The sequence below is a fragment of the Ichthyophthirius multifiliis genome, assembly GCF_000220395.1.
Source record: "Ichthyophthirius multifiliis unplaced genomic scaffold scaff_1120509250850, whole genome shotgun sequence".
Lineage (NCBI taxonomy): Eukaryota > Ciliophora > Oligohymenophorea > Hymenostomatida > Ichthyophthirius > Ichthyophthirius multifiliis.
In genome coordinates, this window is record NW_004086439.1 from 56,629 (window position 1) to 63,630 (window position 7,002).

Sequence of the window (7,002 nt, forward strand, 5' to 3'; positions counted from 1 at the left end):
AATAATTAAATATATGATTCTGTAATATAATAAATGCTTATTTTTATATAAAATTAAGGGCCGAAAATACATTAAATTTCAATAAAAAACCTTAAATATATATTAATATTATTATCAAATATTTTAGAAATAGGAGAATTATCATATGCTAAAATAATAATGGAGTTTTGTATAAAAGTGTTTACGGAAGAATTTTCTTTTGAAATATTTTAATTGTTTCTAGAAACAAAAATTATTATGAAAATAATTGATGCAATCATATAACATTAATAATTATATTTAAAAGCAAGTTATTTATTTATTGAGTTTTCCATATTAAATGAATAATGCATAAAAGTAAGATTTTATTTACTTTTTATAAAAAATAAATATTAAAAATAAAGATTTTAATAAAAGAAAATTTTCTTATTCCAATATTTTTAATGGCAAATCAAAATAACCTATAAATAAAATTAAATAGTATATTAATTTTATATAACTTATTTATTTCAGGAGAAGAAATAATAGAAGAATGCCAAAATACTCTTCTAGATGTATAAATATTAGTCTTATTAGAAAAGTAAGAAGAGCATATTTCTATAAAAAAAGAATGTATTAAAGCTTTAGCAGCTCGATTATAAAATTGTAATGAAAATTAACTTGAATAATTTATAAATAAAGATTTAATAAATACTTTGTGTATTATTTTAAAAACATGCACTTTTGAATTAAATGAGGAAGAAATTTATTGCCTATTATCAAGTTTTTAGTGTTTACTTGAATTTGGAGAAAATATAGTTAATAAATAGGAACAATAAGTTTATGAAAGTAATCCTTTTTGGATCATTATAGAAAAATAAGATTGTGTACATTTGTTTGAAAAAATTTAATAAAAAAAGTTTTCTAAAGAATATGATTAGTAAATATATTAATTACTAAACGATATTTAATAAATATATAGTTGGAAAAATATTGATTAAATTTGAATATATTAAATATTCCTCTATTTTTATTTTTATAAAAAAAATGTTTTTATATTTTTAAAATATATAATATTGTAAAGAAATATATATGAATTTTTTAAAAATTCTTGTAATAAAAATATTAAAAATTTGATTAATAAAAAAAATAATTTATATGTAATATTATTTTGATTATATATAAATAATAATCATATCTTTACTTTTATTTTAGTAAATAATAATTGATAAACTTTAAATTAATTATACTTAATTTAAATAGTTTAATTATTTTTATAAAAATATAATTTGAAAAATATGGAATAAATAATTAATATAAGAAATTATTATTAAAGATAAATTAAATATATATATATTTATGTATATATATATATATATAAAATTATTTTTATAATATATTTTTTTTATTTTTTTAAATCTTATAAAATATAATATATATTTACTTTTTACAATTTATTTTTATTTTTTAAATATAATTTTTATATAATTTTTTTATTTACAATTCTCATATTTTATATTTTAAAAAAAATATATTTATAATAAATTATTTTATATATTTTTAATTTTATAATTAGCTTTTTATATTTTTTTATTTTTTTTAATTTTTCAATTATGAATTATTTCATTTTTAATAATAATTTATATGAATAATAAATTATCTTAATTATTAAATTAATAACAAAAAGTTCAATATATTTATTTTTAATTTAAATAAAATTAGAAATATAAATTTATTTCCATTACATTAATAGTAATATATTTTTACATTATAAATATATTTTAATTATCAATAGAAATTAGTAAAAAATATTTTATTACAATTTTTTCTTAAATATAAAAATTATTTTATATCAAATTACTTTTATTGTTTTCCGCCAATATATTATTATTATAATTATTAAAAATATCATTTATTATTATAGAAACTTAATTTTATAATTTCTATTTAATAAAATTATAACAAAATAATAAAACTACTTCAATGACTTTTTTTATATCAATAATAAAATTGTTATGTTCTTAAAAGTATATGATTTAGATTTTTTGACTAAAAGAATTAAATTTCTTGCTATTCTGAAAAATTATTATTAATTTTATGAAAATATTCTGCTATATAAACACCTAATTTTATATGGAGTTTTTTTTATAAATAAGTTATTTTTATATTTATTTGTATGATTTATTTAATTATGAATCTTTATATATTTTATTTTTAATGAAACTTTTTTATATAATAAAAAAAAAGATTAAAAATATTAATATGAATTTAAACACTATTAATTAATATAATTTTATAAAAGATAAGTGTATTATTTTAATTTTTATAAACATAAGATTATTTGAATTGAATAATTAAGATAAAATAAATTAATATTTCATTTTTATTTAAAAGTAATTATTTAAAGAAATAGTTATAGCAATTTATCTTATACTCGTTAATATAAATATTTTTTTTATATAATAAACAAACTAATAATTATAAATAATAATAGATAAACGAAAATTTCTATCTAGAAGAGTTATTTGTAGAATAAAGTTAATTAAAGAAAATTATCAAAGACATTAATAAAATAAAAAATATTAAAGAGTAATTAGTAAATTTTGATTCTGTAGAAATCACTATATAATATAAAAAAAAATGAAAATGGATAAAGCCATTTTTAAATAAGAAATACAAATTTAAAATATATGCATTTAGAAAGAAATAAGTTTATAATAAAATTGAATTTACTGTAAATAATATGATTTTGATTATTATTTTAATACATAGTAATTTTGAGTAAATTTTCAATTTATAAAATATTACTAAAATAGATATTGGTTATAAATTATTAAAAGAGAAGAGTTATTTTTAATAAAGTTAAAAATTTGGAAAAGTTAATGAATAAAAATTAATATTTAATTTTTGAAATACAAAAATTAAAATCATAATTTATTAAAAAAGATTGTTCTCTGTTTTTTTATTTTGATAAATAAAAAATTAATATAAATTTTTACTTTACAAAATATAAAGATTTTTACTTTACAAAATATAAAGCAAAATAAGATTAAAATAATGTTTATTTAACAACAAAAATTAGTAAAATATTAACTTAAATCCTATTTTAAAAAGCTTATTACAGTCATTAAAAAAAAAAATTTAAGAAAATCAAAAAAATATTATAATTTTATGTTATTTTTTTTATTAGATTATAAATAAATATTATTATTTTTTTAAAAAAGTAAAATAAATTTAAATTTATATATTATAAAATATATTTATATATATATATATATATATATATATATATATATATATATATATATTTATTTTTAAAAAAAAACATGTTTTAACCGAATTCAATAAAAGCTTTAAGAGATTTAAAATTCGAAAAAGAACTTGCAAAAACATTTACATAATTCACATACAAATATGACTAAAAAGATATCTAAAACAATTACGAAATATAAGAAAGTGAATCTGACGATGAAAAATAAAATTAATCATTTAATTTAGTTTTGGATCCAAATTCAGGTGATTCATATAATTAAATAAGGGATTTTTTATAAAAAAATCCAAGCCATCCAATGAATATTTTATACGAAAATCAAGAATTATTGAAAGAATTTTCATAATTTATAGACGAAATGAGAAAATGGCGTGAAGAACAAAAATAAAATTTGGAAAATGAATTAAAAGAAAATAAAATTAAAGCAATTTAAAGCGTAGAAAACAATAAAAATTTACAAAACACAATTGAAGCATAAAATGAATTTGAAAGTTATTTAAAAAATGTTCAACAGATTCAAAGTTAATACGATAAAGATTATATTGATTTGACAAAATATGTCCTAAATTAAATTTCTTGTTAAAAATCTTGTTAAAATTCTAATAATATATTAAATTTATTAGAAATATCTTCCTAAAAAGTTAAATAATTAAAAAATTTTGATTAATATATGGAATAAGCGAAAATAGAAGTTAATTAAAATAAAGAAGTTTCTATTTTTAAAAATCTTTAGAAATTTTAAATTGATGAATAATTATAAAACTCAGAAAAAAATGTTTCTCAAAAAATTAATGAATGGTAATAATAAATTGATTCTATTTTGGTTTAATTACCTTCTATTTCAGATTCTAATAGTAATAATAGCTTTTAAAATTTAGAAAAGTTCTAAAATTAATAATAAGTTAAAGATATAGATAACACTAATTAAGAAAATCTTGAAAAAGAAATAGAAGAACTTGAAAAGGAATTTGAAGAGATAGAAAATATTATTAACTAAAATTGAAAAAAACTTTAATTGATTCTTCTTTTTTTTTTTTTAATATATATGCTTTACTTCATTTTTTTTTAATAAAAATATATTTAATAAATGATATATTTTATAAAATTTTAAAATGATAAAAAATATATATTATATATAAATTTAAAAAAAATTTAAATAACTAATTTCATAATTTTTTTGCCAGATAATATATTTTTATGTCATATAATATAATAAAATTTAAAAGGACAATTTTCATTTTTTAATAATTCCAACAGATTTTGTGTAGTTTTTCCTTCCAAATAAGCAATTTCAGATAAAGATTTATCTGAAAAATGATATTTTTCAAAGAACTTATATTCATCAGTGACATTTTTATCAATAGCTTTATAAACATATGTTTAACATTCAACAATAATTTTATTTTATAAGAGGTAAATAAACTATCCTTATCTTTCTACAATTTATTCTTTTAAATATTCTCTCATAGTTTTTGGAAATTCAATTCTTTTAATCCATTCTTAGAAATCAATTTCAATAATTTTTTCTTTAAATTTAAGTTATTCGCTTAATTTATCAATTAACTTTTTATTACTAAATTAAAAACTTGGATTTAAGACATAAAAACAACCCATTTCAATTTTATTTATTATTTTTGCACCATCCTACCATCTTAATAAATGATTTACATATAGTTCTATTTCCTGCATTGTATAAACACCTTATTTTACTATTTATTCAAAACTTTATAAAAAAAAATATATATATATATATATATATATATATATATATATATATATATATATATATATATATATATATATTATGTTTTTTAGCAAATTTATTTTTACCTATTTAAAGGATTTAAATCTTAAATAAAATTTTTAAATCTTTTCGAACAATCTTCTTCTAGGAGCTTTTTACTAATATATTTTTAATTATTATTATTTATTTAATTTAAACTTATTTACCAATATGATCTAGAAAGTATAATAGATTAATATGGTTTTATTTTTACAGCCTATTTGTTTGCAATTTTATTTCCTTCTGATCTAAAAGTCAGCTTTTTTATTTTTTATATATAAATTATTTTCTATATTTTTTTGACTTTACTAAATTTGATATTTATAATTCTGTTTATTTTGTAAAACTATCATAAATAGTTTTCATATATTTATATATTTCTAATGTTTAAGTTAGTTCTTTCCTTTTTTAATCAATTAAACCTTAATTCAATTAAAAATTAATGTAGAAATTTTAAAAAAGCAAAATATTTTTTTTTAAATAGTATTTTAATATTTTTACTTGCAATTTAAATTTAAAGACTTTAAAAACTTTACATATTAAAATTATTTTTAAAATTTTATAATTATTTTTATTCACTAAGTGATTTACAATATGTTTTGAATACTTCATCTTATTATTTTAAATAATAAAACATTTTTCCTAAAAAAAGCATCTTTTTTCTTCTAATTCAAGTGAATGTACAAAAAATCCCAATATTTATTTATATACTTTTATCTTATTTGGATCTACATCCGTACATTTTAAAACTACTGAAAAAGCTTCTATAAGTATATAATCCTTTTATTCTTCATTATTTTATTTATCGAATTTATCTTCTCTGAAATTAAATATACTAATAAATATTTATTATTATTTATACTCTAAATAACTTACAACTGCTGCACTACTTATAAATGTATTATTATCTATAATTAATTCATTAGATACTGAAATATTTTTAAAATCAAAAAGAGAAGTTAAAATTTATTCTTTAAAACCACAAAAATCTTACTTATCTATATATCCGACCATTTATATATTTAAATAATATATTTTAATAATGATAGTTTTAAAATTATTAATATTAATATAATAATATTTATATATATATATATATATATATATTTAAATTCTATTTTAATATTTTTTATAAATATTTTTTCTTTTACGGTATAAAGTTTATTCTTGAAAATTTTATATCATTTATTGAATATATACTTATAAATTATTTATATTAAATTCTCTTTCTGATACTTTTAAATAACTAATTATTTTATCATTATCCTATAAAGGAATGGCGAAAATAATATTTTTTCCAGATGATTAAGTTTCAATAATAAAAAATAAAGTTAATTAATTATCTTCATTCATATTAAATAAAATTATGGATTTTTTTTTTTTAAAAAAAAAGGTATTAATAAATTATTATCGAAATTAATGTTATAAAATATCTTAAATATAAATATATTGATATAAAAAACTTTATTTAAATATTATTATTTAATGTAATGAATAAATTATTCATTAGTTTTAATTATAATTAAATAAGTAAATTATTTTGAAAATATTAAATATTAAATATTTAAATAACTATTTTATTATTTATATATATAACTTTATATAAAACTTTTATTATATTAATAAAATGATATAATTCATTATATTAAAATTTATGAAAATATAAATAAATTTTAATAATATTTATAAATAATTACATATATAAATATATATATATATATAAATATATATATATAATTTAATATATATATATATATTAAAAATTTAAAATATAATGAAAAATACCTCTATTTTTAACAATATATTTGAAAAAAAAAAACAAATTAGTTTTATTTATATAAATGAAAAATATGGATTATAAAAAATATTTTTAAATTTTTAAAAACATTTATATATGTAAATATATAAATGTTTATACTTATTTTGTTATTATATTATCCATATATTTATTATTATAAATAAAAAATATTTATTTTAATATAATCATTTT

At 13.4% G+C, this 7,002-nt stretch overlaps 14 annotated features.

The window, feature by feature from the left end:
* Positions 1 to 1,303: 1,303 nt before the first annotated feature.
* Positions 1,304 to 1,338: a microsatellite.
* Positions 1,339 to 1,397: 59 nt separating this feature from the next.
* Positions 1,398 to 1,439: a microsatellite.
* A 1,503-nt stretch (positions 1,440 to 2,942) lies between these two features.
* Positions 2,943 to 2,996: a microsatellite.
* Positions 2,950 to 2,997: a microsatellite.
* Positions 2,998 to 3,182: 185 nt separating this feature from the next.
* Positions 3,183 to 3,265: a microsatellite.
* Positions 3,200 to 3,266: a microsatellite.
* A 1,027-nt stretch (positions 3,267 to 4,293) lies between these two features.
* Positions 4,294 to 4,334: a microsatellite.
* Positions 4,335 to 4,400: 66 nt separating this feature from the next.
* Positions 4,401 to 4,441: a microsatellite.
* Positions 4,442 to 4,966: 525 nt separating this feature from the next.
* Positions 4,967 to 5,032: a microsatellite.
* A 1,043-nt stretch (positions 5,033 to 6,075) lies between these two features.
* Positions 6,076 to 6,122: a microsatellite.
* Positions 6,082 to 6,119: a microsatellite.
* Positions 6,123 to 6,691: 569 nt separating the features above from the next.
* Positions 6,692 to 6,769: a microsatellite.
* Positions 6,710 to 6,769: a microsatellite.
* Positions 6,710 to 6,787: a microsatellite.
* The last annotated feature ends 215 nt before the right edge of the window (positions 6,788 to 7,002 follow it).